This window comes from Oryctolagus cuniculus, chromosome 10 (assembly GCF_051225735.1).
Source record: "Oryctolagus cuniculus isolate XC-2025 breed Fujian yellow rabbit chromosome 10, ASM5122573v1, whole genome shotgun sequence".
Taxonomy (NCBI): Eukaryota; Metazoa; Chordata; class Mammalia; order Lagomorpha; family Leporidae; genus Oryctolagus; species Oryctolagus cuniculus.
The window spans coordinates 111,068,440-111,081,886 of NC_142876.1; the positions used below are offsets into that span (position 1 = coordinate 111,068,440).

The 13,447-nt window shown below is 45.4% G+C and overlaps 1 protein-coding gene across 3 annotated transcripts in view; it reads left to right on the top strand.

Annotated features, from left to right (window-relative positions):
- Positions 1–13,447, top strand: part of CHCHD6 (coiled-coil-helix-coiled-coil-helix domain containing 6) — a 250,521-nt gene that overhangs the window by 91,483 nt on the left and 145,591 nt on the right. The window lies entirely within an intron of this gene.

A 13,447-nucleotide genomic window follows, 5' to 3' on the forward strand; every position in this document is an offset into this window, starting at 1 on the left:
ATAGCTAAAGAATGTTTTCCTGTTTATGCCTTGTTAGTTGCCTCTCAATTCTTGGTTTAGTTTTTATGATGCTGCCTTTTGTGGATGACTCTTCCTTTCCCTGTTGATGAGTGTTTTGGGATGTTTATGTCTTTGAATGTCCATTATGATTTGTCTCCATATCCTGAGATTTCCTGCTGGCAGGATTGGTGTTTGTGGCTTGTTTTCCCCCAGAAATTCTAGGCCATCTTGGAACTTAAATGGCTGTGTGTATATAATCCTTGTTTTGTGTTTTATAAATCTGATTAAGCTTGTGAAAATGAAAGTTGATGAGTGTGGTTTTTTTTTTAGGGAGTTAGCATGATGTTGTGGAAGGATATAGAATTTAGAATCAGAATATTAGATCAGCTATTTTTTGCATGACATTTCTTACCAAAAGCAAGCAATAGGTCAGTGAATCTTAAAATTTGCAATGTTTGAGTTCAGATCTCTGCTTTCCTCTTTGATTGGCTACATGACCCCAGACAAGTCGTACCTCAGATATGAGCCTTAGTTTTCTCATGATTGAAAAGGATGCCATCCCTACTTTATTGAGACTGTCAGATTAAGGATCAAATAGATGGATCCCTATTAAAGAGCAAATAGATTGTGGGGGAGGCGGCTCAAAAGTAATCTCAGCGAATCACGTTGCTGCTGTGATCTTTGAAGATACTTGGATCCTGGCTTTATTTTTATTTATTTATTTATTTTAGATTTATTGATTGAAAGAGTGACAGAGAAGGAGAGACAGATTGTCCATCCATTGGTTCACTCCCCAAGTGGTCACAATGCCACAGCCAGGAGCTTGGAACCCCATTGATTGCTCTTTTAAGAAGACAAGACTTGGACTGGGCGTCGTGGAACAGCGGTTAGGCTGCTGCTTGCAGTGATGCCTGTATTCCCTATTGAAGTGCCGATCTGAGTCCCGGCTGCTCTGTGTCAGAGTAATATTTACTCCCTGCTAATGCACCTGCGAGGCAGCAAATGCTGCCTCAAGTACTTTGGTCCCTGCCACTCATATGAGAGACCGAGTGGAGCTGCTGGATTCAGCCTGGTCCAGCCCCAACTCTGCAGCCATTTGACGAGTGAACCATTGCATGGGAGATCTCTGTCTGACTGTCTCTCTGTCATGCTGCCATTTTAAAAAATTTTTTTATTTTATTTATTTGAAAGAGTTACAGAGAAAAGCAGAGACAGAGAGAGAGGTCTTCCATCTGCTGGTTCACTCCCCAGATGGCCGCAAAGGCCGGAGCTGGGCTGATCAGAAGCCAGGAGCCAGGAGCTTCCTCTGGGTCTCCCATGTAGGTGCAGGGGCCCAAGGACTTGGGCCATCTTCTACTGCTTTCCCAGGCCGTAGCAGAGAGCTGGATCGGAAGAGGAGCAGCCGGGACTAGAACTGGCACCCATATAGGAATCTGGCGCTTCAAGCCAGGGCTTTAACCCACTGCGCCACAGTGCTGGCCCCCACACTGCCATTTAAATAGATCAATAAATCTTTTTTTGGGGAAAAAATACCTTCTGAAGTAGGCACCTCAGGAATGTGAAGGCTATAGTCCCTTCAGGGGTTTTCCTGAAGTGGTAACTCCACATTGCAATCCTCAGTGAGAAAAAGGACTGCGAACAGTTAGGAGCCGGCGGCCCCTGCTGAGTGCTTTACCCATGTCAGCTCCTTGAATCATCTCCCGTATGCTTTGAGAAAGACATTGCCTTTATCTTTGGAAGTGAACGAAGGAGAGGCCATGTTATCACTACGATGCAGGGACTTGACACGAACCCCAGGGCTGAGCTGAGATCCCGCCCTCCTGATCTACACAGGGTGCCTGAGTGTGCTGAACCCTGGGCCACCCTCATCTCTGTTTCCTTACTTGTGGTATTCCAAGTGCCCGTGCCAGTCTTAGTGGTGTGGAGTTGTTGATGTTGGAGACTAGAGAGTGCTGACCACAGTGACCTTCAGAGCATCAGTTCATCACTTGCTGTGGTGTAGGGGATCTGCCAGGAAGCTGTTAGTTCTGGGTCTTACTTAATTCTCACCCACACAGGACAATAACTTGGGGAGGAATCCAAATCCAGCTCAGTTTCTATGAGATAGAGCTCCCCTGAGGGAATTGTTTTTAATCTAGCTGTAGAAGCAGCTCATTTTGCTAGAATTTTGCACCAAGATTATTGATGTTTGGTTTTACTTGATTTTGTATTTCTGGCTTTAAGTACATTTTTCAAGGCTGTGTTACTGAAAAAATAGTTGGTAAGAAGGGAGTATATAGGTAGGGTTGATATCTCTATGGACAGAACAGAGGGAAAGACATGGGTTTGTTTGCAAAGGGATGGAGGGAGCTCGTTGTCCTACCTCTGTTTTTCCGCATAAGGGAGTTTGTCATGCTGTGACAGATGCACTCACAGGAAGGAAGTTACAAGTCTAACCCAAGCTTGGGGATATTTTTCAGTTTGGTGATGATGAGCTTTGGAGAAAACACAGAAACAAGTTAGCATCCTAAGCCCTTTTATTGCAAGGTTGTGTTTTCACCAAAGCTCTCTTATTATTTCCTACCTGATCCTAAACTATTGGTGTTCCCCAGGGAATTAACCCCAATAGCCATCTCTGAGTGATCTCCTGTCTTCCCTTGCTCCCAGCCCTCCTTGGTAGCCCAGTGGATCCTCATTCTGCATTTCTGGGTGCTCACCACAGAGCTCTGCCTTGTCTTTCTAGTGTGCTATTCTCCCAGCATGTGCTCCCTGAGTCTCATACAGAACCCATCTGTCTTGGGATCTTACCTGGAAGTCTGGTTTACAGCCTTGATTCCTGATCCCCCCTCTTCATTTTAGTAACCAGTCATACTCATTTAACCCTGCAGGTTTTTCTCTTAAATCCGTTCTTTTGGGGCTGGCGTTGTGGTGTAGTGGGTGAAAGCCACAGCTTGCAATACCTACATCTCATATGGGTGCCGCTTCATGTCCCAGCTGCTCCACTTCCAATCCAGCTTCCTGCTGATGGCCTGAGAGAAGCTGTGGAAGACAGCCCAAGTGCTTGGGCCCCTGCCACCCATGTAGGAGACCTGGAAGAAGCTCCCAGCTATTGGCTTTGGCTTGTCACAGCCCCGGCTGTCGGAGCCATCTGGGGAGTGAACTAACAAATGGAAGATCTAGAGAGCTCGTTCTCTCTCTCTCTTTCTCTCTCTCTGTTATTCTATTTCTCTCTCTCTGGCTCTGACTTTCAAACAAGTAAATACATCTTTGAAAATCAGCTCTTTTCTCTCTCCATGGCTGCTCTTATCTAGCCCCTTGCTGTTGCTCCTGTGGACTCTTGGCCCCTAACTTATCTCTCGACTGGTAGTCTTTGTTCCCTTGGGTTCCACCTGCTACCCTGCCCCCAGAATTGTCAAACACAGATCTGATTGTGTTACCTATTTGGTCAGAACCGTGCGCTGGCTTTCCTTCATTTCTGTGATCAAGACCCTGACTCAGTAACCTAGCAGTCAAGGTGCTTAGCGGTCTGCTGTGGGCCGCAGCCCAGAACTTCCGCAGGGAAGAGCCTTGCTCCTCTGCTGATGGCACAGAGGGTGCCTCACCATTTCCAGATCTCTTGGTGTTCCATCCCTCTGTGCTTTGTTTAGAATTAACCTCTGCCTTGAAGGTACTTTATCCCTTCCACTGCCCGGGGAAGGAAGTCTGTTGACATCAAGCTCTGATGTCGTCTCTTCTGATCTGATTTGCTTCTCCGCCTCTCCCAATTTTTCCTCTTGCCTGTCCTCTGCCTCTACCTCCCTATCTTCCTTCTCCTGCCTTAATCTGCAAACCCATTACTTCTTGTGCCTCGGCACTCTTAGAGCACTCGTATGTCCATGGTGTGTTTTAGGCTGGGAGGAGTACTTGTGCTATAAATAACATTTCCCCCAGCATCAGTGCGAACCATGTGGTTTAGAAAGATTGATTGGGGGAATAATGGGGAACTGGGCATGCCTGGTGCCTTCTGGTTGCTTTTGTCCCGTTAGCCATGATTAAACATAAATGCCAATGGCCAGGTGGTTGCCGGGAGCGTGGAGCCATCATTTGGCTCTGTTTTGGTGTGATGAACTGGCTTTCTCCCAGCCCCCATTTTCCTTAGAGCAGAAGTGTTCATTTGAGAAGTGGACTTCTCAAGCCAGCCGGCTATTGTAAGCTCATCTCCCTTCAGGAAAGAGCTGGCTTTCTGAGTCTTGGCCTCCTTAAGATGCTGAGTGTGGGCCCAAGAGACGGCTGCCTGAAGCATGCTAGCGACAGGGGACGGGGGGCTTCCTGACAGCTTGTTCTTGAGCTCTGTCCTATGAATAGATTTACCTACTGAGGCAGGAGCAGGAATGGCCTCTCACTTCAAGGCCCTGGGGAGCTTGCTGTTGAAAGGAGCCCTGCTGTGGGTGCGGAGGCTTCTGTGTCTCAGACAATCACCTCTCACTCTCTCTGGACGGATTATAGCCTCTGAGCTCAGGACCCTGAAACCTCAGCAGAGCATTCTTGTGTGATGTTCTGATGACTGAAAGCCAGAAGGCAGCAGAACCCTATAGAAAGCAGTGCAGATGCATTGTTTCTCTTTGCAGTACAGTATGCTGGGGTTTTGCCAGATAGATTTTCCTCTTGCCTTTTTTTTTTTTTTAAATGAAAAGCTTTCCTGGCAGATGTCGGAAAGCCACTTCTAGGGCATTGATAGTTACCAAAAAAAGACCCTGGCTTCCTCTCCCTGTCAGCTGACTGCGCGTTTCCCTGCCCCACATCTGTGCTGCCATCCACAGAAGGCTGAGCCTGCAAGTGCCTGCCCTGGTGAAGCCCTGGCCTTTGCCCACAGGACCCCAGTGCACACCGGCCCCGCGGGGCAACAGTGCACGAGGGCTGGTCAGCGCTCCCACTTTGTTCATAACCTTGTTTCTACTCTAGCTCTCTGCAGAACCTGATGCAGTTCCAGCTCTATAGGTAACGGTCAAGGCCCTTTAAGATATGACTGCGGCCGGCGCCGCGGCTCACTAGGCTAATCCTCCGCCTAGCGGCGCCGGCACACCGGGTTCTAGTCCCGGTCGGGGCGCCGGATTCTGTCCCGGTTGCCCCTCTTCCAGGCCAGCCCTCTGCTGTGGCCCGGGAGTGCAGTGGAGGATGGCCCAGGTGCTTGGGCCCTGCACCCGATGGGAGACCAAGAAAAGCACCTGGCTCCTGGCTCCTGCCATCGGATCAGCGCGGTGCGCCGGTCGCATCGCGCTGGCCGCGGCGGCCATTGGAGGGTGAACCAACGGCAAAGGAAGACCTTTCTCTCTGTCTCTCTCTCTCTCACTGTCCACTCTGCCTGTCAAAAAAAAAAAAAAAAAAAAAAAAAAAAGATATGACTGCATCCAGACTTTCCTCTCCCTCTGACTTCCTGCCTCTGTCCACCTGCACTTTGTGCTGCTTGTATGCCCTATGCTGCACCCTCTCTATGGGTTTATTACTCTTTGCAGCCAGCCCTGAACGCCTTCTTCTTCCCCATTTCCTATTAGAAATGCAGTCTACTTGGGGACTGTGCCTGGAATAGTCAGAAAAGCTCAGATTTGCATGCTGATCTGCCCACCACCCAGTCCTGTCTTGGATAGGTCAGTCCTCTTTCGGTTGCCCCTATGCAGTGGGATGGTGGCCCCGCTAGCCTTGTTAGGGTAAATGGCATGACCTGCAAGTGTGGAGCAAAGCTTGGCAGTGTGAGGTGTTCACAAAGGTTTCCTCCATCTTTCCTGATATGGGGTTCTTTCTTCATCTTCCCAACTGGAATGACTTTTTTTCCATCTGAGTGCTTATGCATTGGGTAGCCCTAAGATGGAAATGGATGCTTTCTACTTTTATTCAAATTATTTGCATCTGGGCTTCTCTTGTCTCTTCAAATCTGCGTGCAGGTGCTTTGGTAGTGTTTGAGTTTTATCTGCTACAGTGCTTAAACCGGTCCCTTGCCTGGATTCTGTGTGCCTTAAATGCTTGCACAGAGTGTGGGCATTCTACCTAGAACTTCTAGCCCATCTCCCAGAGGTGTCTGGATCCCTCACAGACAGCCCACTTGCTTCTCTGTCTCTCATTGTGTTTATTACCTGCGTTGGTTTTGACTCCATATTAAAACGTATTTTTTAAGAGGTAGTAAGTGAAGGCATATGAAGTGATAGCCTATCCGTGTGGGCCCCAGTGTTCTCTAATACAGATCACCATGGCAACATGGTGGCCTTCACATTTCTCTAGTTAAGAAGATGAACTCTTCTGCCCACAGAAGCTGAGCGGATTGGCCACCATTACCCAGGGCTCCATGCAACAGGACTCTCCCCGAGAGGAGGTGGGCCTCATTACCAGGGGCCTTTCACAGCAGGGCCTCATCAAACGGCAGCCTGGTCCTGTGCGGCTCCCTGTTGTCTTGTTTCTTCTGTGGGAAAACTCAGTCCCTCCTGCAGCTAGGCCTCTTGGATCGCTAACAGCTCCAAAGCAGCCCCACAGTGAGTGGTGGCCTGGAGACAGCCCGTGGGGCTGTGGTCCGCACGCTGCTGCATCTGCTCCCGGCCTGCAGGAGGCTGGAGACGCATGAATAGATGTTTCTGAAGGTGCATGTTAGTAGGTCATCTTGAAGCTGCTCTTGTGAGGTCAGGCATCCCTGTTGTAACTCACGCAGCCCCTACGTCCACTGGCTGCCCCCACCCCGTGCAATCTAGGAGTGCAGCACTAGCCTCCCTTTCTGGAACCCAGCCTGCCCCCTGAGCTCCGGCCACACTACATACGATGGAAAGGCAGGGTTGTAAGCTGCTGGTTTCTGGCTTTTTCTCCAGGTTTTAATTTTTTCCTTTTTTTTTTTTGGTAACAGAATACATTGAGACCAGGTGCAAGCACAATAGGCTTGAATTCCGACAGCCACCTGGGAGTGCATAGCGGCTGTTCTCTTAGCTCATCAGTCCCAGAATGGGGCGTGGCCAGGACTTATTCCTGGATAGCTTAACCTTCCTTGTCCACTATTATATAACATCAGAGTGCCTTAACCAGCCAGTTTCAGGATACTACATGAAGGCAGTTCCAACTTTGGTGGAAACTAGCAAGGCTAGAAGATTCTTACCAAAGAATAGGACATATTTACCCCTTGGGTCTCCCCCATAATGAGGCTGTGCATGCAGCAGTGTGACAGGCTTGACTGCTCCTATATCCCTCAGTGTCAGGCCACAGCCTGTAGCCAGGCAATGACTGCCACGGAGGCATGGAAGCCAGCTGGGCATGCCTCCACAGTGGGCCATAAAACTGCTCTTAGCCCTCAGCTTTTCTGGTTGACTGAGATTATAAGTGGCCACACCTGAGAGAGATCTCTTTTGGCAGATGGGTCTCTCACGGACATCAGGGTATATGTCAGAGAGCATTTGCTTTTGATGATGTGTACATAGGGGAGATTGGACCCACAGGCCATAGAGACATTTAAAGAGCATCATGGAGGAGTCAGCACTGTGGTACAGCAGGTAAAGTGACTGCCTGCAGTGCTGGCATCCCATGTGGGCACTGGTTCGAGTCCTGGCTGCTCCACTTCCGATCCAGCTCTCTGCTATGGCCTGGGAAAGCAGCAGAAGATGGCCCAAGTCCTTGGGCCCCTGCCTCCATGTGGGAGACCCAGAAGAAGCTCCTGGCTTCAGATCGGCGCAGCTCCAGCTGTTGCGGCCAACTGGGGAGTGACCCAGCAGATGGAAAGCCTCTCTCTCTCTGCCTCTCCTTCTCTCTCTGTGTAACTCTGACTTTCAAATAAATAAATAAATCTTAAAAAAAAAAATAAAGAGCATCATGGACCTGGTGCTGTGGCATAGCGAGTAAAGCTGCTGCCTGCAGTGCTGGCATCCCATATGGGCTCCAGTTCAAGTCCCAGTTGCTCCACCTCCCATCCAGCTCCCTGCTATGGCCTGGGAAAGCAGTAAAAGAAGGCCCAAATCCTTGAGCCCCTGTATCCATGTGGGAGACCTGGAAGAAGCTCCTGGCTTCATATGGACCCAGCTCTGGCCATTGGGGCTGTTTGGGTAGCGAGCCAGCAGATGTAAGATCTCTCTCTCTCTCTCTCTCTCTCTCTCTCCCTCCCTCCCTCCCTCCCTCCCTCTCTCCCTCTCTCCCCCCCTCCCCCCCTCCCTCCCTCTCCCCCGCTTCAGCCCCCCACCCCAGCTGCCTCCCTGTAACTCTGCCTTTCAAGTAAATAAATATATCTTTAAAAAAATAAAGAACACCAAAGTGTAGCATGCCTCAGTTGAAATCCTGGCTCTGCTGCTTGTGAGATTATGGTACCTTACTTTGAAGGAGAATTCACTGCTAATAAGGAAATTTGAGGGAAAGTGGACTGAAGGAGCCTGGGAGTTTTTGTTGGATAGCTTTGTCTTGTCACCACCCACTACCCAGGGGAACTGCCCTTCTGCTCCACTGAGCATTGGGGTCTAATCAGATCTGGGGTCTCTTCTTCCTTTGGCCTCCCTGACCACAGTAGTTGGCCACAATATTATTTTAATATGTATTTCCTTGAAGTAGAGCAGTAAGTGTATAAGTCTTAAGTCAGTAGCTCCACATATTTATACAAAGGTATAATCACCACTTAGATCAAGATAGCATTTCTAGAAGGTTGCCTTGGGCCCTCTCCTTATCAGTGCTGTCCAAAGACCGCCACCATTCTGACCTTTATTGCCATGGCGCGGTTAGCGTGCTCTAGTGCTTTGTGTGCATGGACACATACAGGACAGTGTTCTCTCTGGCCCTCCTGACTCGCTGCGTTAGATCCGTGGGACTTCCCCACTGTTCTTTTAGCGGTGGCTTGTTTCCCATTGTTGTACAGTAGTTCCTTTTCTTAGTACACCACAGTTTATTTAGCCAGTCTACTTGATGGATATTGAGGTTGTTCCCAGTTTGGGGCTATTATGCATACTACTGCTATGAACATTTTCGTATTTGGGATTTGGTGGACATAAGCCTCTGTTTTTGTTGAGTATCTGAAAGTACCGTCGCTGGGTCTCAGAGAACATGTTTGGCTCCAGTCGATACTGCTAGACAGTCTTCCGGAGTGGATGTACCACGTGACATTCCCTCCAGGACTGTGTGAGAGCTCCACTTCTGTGCATCCTCACTATCATTTCTAACTGTCGGTTGTTTTAATTTCAACTATGCTGGTGGTGATGTAGTGGTTTTAATTTGCATTTCCCTGTTGATGATTGAGGTTGAGCATCTTTTCAAATGTTTATTCACCATTTGTATATCCTGTCTTGTGACTCATCAGTTCAAATCATTTGCTGATTAAAAAATTAGGTTATCTTTTTCCACCAGTTTATAGTTCTTGATATGTTTTGAATGAATTTTTGCTGAATATATATAAAGCAAATATCTCCTTCCAACCTGGGGCCTAACTCTAATCTCTTAATAAATAATCTCTTTTGGTAAGTACCATTTGTCAAACTTTTATATTTAGTGTTTTGTTTTCTGTTTAGAATATCTTTGCTTACACTGTGATCTTGAAGATATTTTCATTGTTTACTTTTAGATGTAGGTTTCAAAAAAGATGATCAGCTTTACGTATATTTCATCCACATAACACAGAATTCACTTTTAATAGTGTACAGTTCATTGTATTTTGTGTATTCAGAGAATTCTGTGTCAGTTACCATTATCTAAATCCAGAAGATTTTTATATTACCCTCCCAAACCCCATTCCTTGTAACAGTAACCACCCCCCCAGTAGATCTAACCAATGAACACCATTAATCTGCTTTCTGTGTCTGTGGATTTGCCTAATCTGGAGCCCTTCATTTCTGGCTTCTTTCATTAAGCATAATGTTTTCAAGAGTCGTCTATTCTGTAGCTTATAACAGTGCTTCAATTTTTTTTATGACTCAACAATATTTCATCATATGGATAGGCTATATTTTATTTACCCATTCATTAATTGATAGACATCTGGGTTATTTCCCTGTCTGGTTATTATGACTAGCACTTATAAGAGCAATTATAAACAAGTTTTTTGCTACATACATAGTTTTAATTTTCTTGCCTGGTATTTACTTAGTAGAATTACTCACATATGTGGTAACTCCTAACTTTAAACTTTCACATTTCCACCAGTAAGGTGTAAGAGCTCCAATCTTTCTATACTCTCCTCCACTTTTGTTATTGTGAGATATTTTGATTAAAGCATTGTACTGAATGTGAACTGATATCTCTTTGACTTGTATTTCTCTAATGATGAGTGACACTGAGCATCTTTTCATGTTCTGATTGGTCATTTTTTTTTTTTATTTTCTTTGAGGAAATATCTGTTCACATCTTTTGCCCATGTTAGATTGTCTTTTTACTTTTGATTCGAAGGGTTCTTTATAAAGTTTGCTTAAAAGTTCCATAGATTAGATTCACAGATGTCTTCACCTGTTGTTTGTGTTGTGTTTTCACTGTCTTGATGGTGTCCTTTTGAAGCATGAAGTTCAGTTTACTTTTTCTTTAATTACTTGTGCTTTTGATATCATATCTAAGAATCTATTGCTAAGTTCAAGATTATAGAGATTCATCCCTGTATTTTTTCATAGGAGTTTTATATTTTAGATTAACATCTGTAGGTCAGTTTGGAAAGAATTGATATCTTAATGTTATTAAGTTTTCCAGTGTATTACACACACATGCGTACACACACACACACACACTCCTGTTTAGACCATCTCAGCAAAGTGTTACATATTTCTTTGTAGTGTTCTTAGGTTCTTTTTGTTTGATTGACTCCTGGATATTTTATTTTTGAATGCTAATGAAAATACTGTGTCTTTTAATTTTTTATCTTTAGTTTTTATTCATTGATATAATTTTTGCATTGACCTTATATCATTTAACCTTGACAGATTGATTCATTACTATCTATATTGCATAGCTGGTGGGTTTTTCAATATAAACTATTACATTATTTCAGCATCATGGCAATGTTACATGTATTTCCTATCTAAAGTTTGGAATTTTTACGATTTATTTATTTCCTTACCTTGTTACACTGATTGAACCTTAAACACAAGGTTGAATAGCGAGCATTCTTTTAATTCTGTATTTTGGGAGAAGATTCAGTATTTTACCTTTAAATGTGACGTTAGCTATAGATTTTTGCAGATACTCTGTAAAATTTCTAAGTTTGTATCCATTTTTTTCAATCTTCTTGAAGAACCAGCTTTGATTTTCTCAATTGTATATTTTCCATTTCATATATTTATATTTTGTATTAAAATGTTTATTTCTATCTTTTTTTGGGATTATTTTGTTCTTGTTCTAGCGTCTTCATTTTTTTAAACTAATGCTCATTCTGTTTTTTTTTTTTAATTTTAAATATTTACTTATTTGAGAGGTAGACAGAGTTAGAGGGAGAGACAAAGAGAAAGGCCTTCCATCTGCTGGTTCATTCCGCAAATGACTGCAATGGCCAGAGTGGGGCCAGGAGCCAGGACCCAGGAGCTTCTTCCGGGTCTCCCACATGGGCGCAGGGACCCAGGCACTTGGGCCATCTTCCACTGCTTTCCCAGGCCATGAGCAGAGAGCAGAAGAGGAGAGCTGGGACACAAACTGGTGCCCATATGGGATGCCAGCCCTGCAGGTAGAGGCTTAGCCCACTGCGCCACAGCACCATCCCCTGTTCTACCTTCTTAAGACAGACTCTTTGTTGATTTTAAACCATTCTTCTCTAGTATAGCCTTTTGTAAAGATTTATTTATTTATTTATTTGAAAGAATTAGAAGGAGAGGCGGGTGGCGGGGGAGGAGGGAGGGAGAGAGAGAGGTCTTCCATCTAATGGTTCACTCTCCAATTGGCTACAACAGCTGGAGTTGTGCTTATCTGCAGCCAGGAGCCAGGAGCCTCCTCCTTGTCTCCCATGTGGGTTCAGGGACCCAAGGACTTGGGCCATCCTCCACTGTCTTCCCAGGCCATAGCAGAGAGTAGAGAGCTGGATTGGAAGTTGAGCAGCCAGAACTCAAACTGGTGCCCATATGGGATGCCAGCACTGCAGGTGGCAACCTCACCCGCTATGCCACAGCACTGCCGACCCCCCCCCCCCTTTTAAAAAGATTTATTTTATTTATTTGAAAGGCAGTTACAGAGAGAGGTAGAGTCAGAGAAAGAGATCTTTCATCCACTGGTTCACTGCCCAAATGGTCGCAATGGCCGGAGCTGGGCTGATCTGAAGCCAGGAGCCAGGAGCTTCTTCTGGGTCTCCCACATAGGTGCAGGGTCCCAAGCACTTGGGCCATCTTCTACTGCTTTCCCAGGCTGCAATCATACGTGGAGCAGCCTAGACTTGAACCGGTGCCCATATGGGATGTCGGCACTGCAGGCCAGGGCTTTAACCTGCTGCACCGTGGTGTTGGCCCTCTAGTTAGTCTTAAAGCTATACATTCTCCTGTAAGCACAGCTTTTGTTTCATTCCTCAATTTTGGCGTGTCATATTTTCATTGTTATGTAGCTGAAACTATTTTCTACATATATTGTGTGTTTTTTTTAATTGTACCGTGGATTATTAGAAGTGTGATGTTTCTAAACATTTGGGAACTCTTCTAGCTATCTAGTTATTTTTCTATTGTCAGTTTCTAGTTTAACTCCATAGTAGTCAAGGAAGATAGTTGGTATGATTTCAATCCGTGAAATTTATTGAGACATGTTTTATGGTCTACTATATGGTTTGTTCTGGGACGTGTTCCATCGCACTTGAAAATAATTTATCTTTGCAATTGTTGGTTGTAGTGTTCTGTATACTCATATGTCTACTGATTAATTGTGTTGTTCTTATCCTCTGTTTATCCATACTAAATTTTCTTTGTTTTCTATCAGTTACTGAGGGGAGTGTCTAGTCTCCAGTTGTGCTTGTGTGTTTATTTCACCCTTTAGTTTTGACAAGTTTACTTTATTTTTTAAAACATTTTGTTTATGTTGTAAGAGTAACAGTGAGAGGGAGAGGGAGAGGGAGATGGGGGGAGGGGAGAGAGAGAGAGAGAGAGAGAGAGAGAGAGAGAGAGAATATCAGTCTACTGTATGCTGGTTTACTCCCCAGATGGCTGCAATGGCCAGTGCTGAGCTAGGCTGAAGCCAGGAACTGGGAGCTTCATTCAGGTCTCTGATGTGAATAGCAGGGGCCCAAACATTTGGGCCATTCTGCTGTTTGTCCCAGGCCATTAGCAGGGAGCTGGACTGGAAATGGAGCAGCTAGGACATGAGCTGGCACCCATATGGAATGCCATTGTTACAGGCATACCCATTATGCCACAGTGCCAGAACCTCAACTTCTACTTTAAATAATGTTACATAGTAAACATGTAAGTGATTATTAGATACCTGTAAACCTCAAACATCCATTTGTACCTAAAAGATTCTTTTTATCTCCATGAATTATCTCGTTATCACTAGTAAAACATCTTTCCTTAGCGTCTACTTTGTCTGATGTTAATCTAAA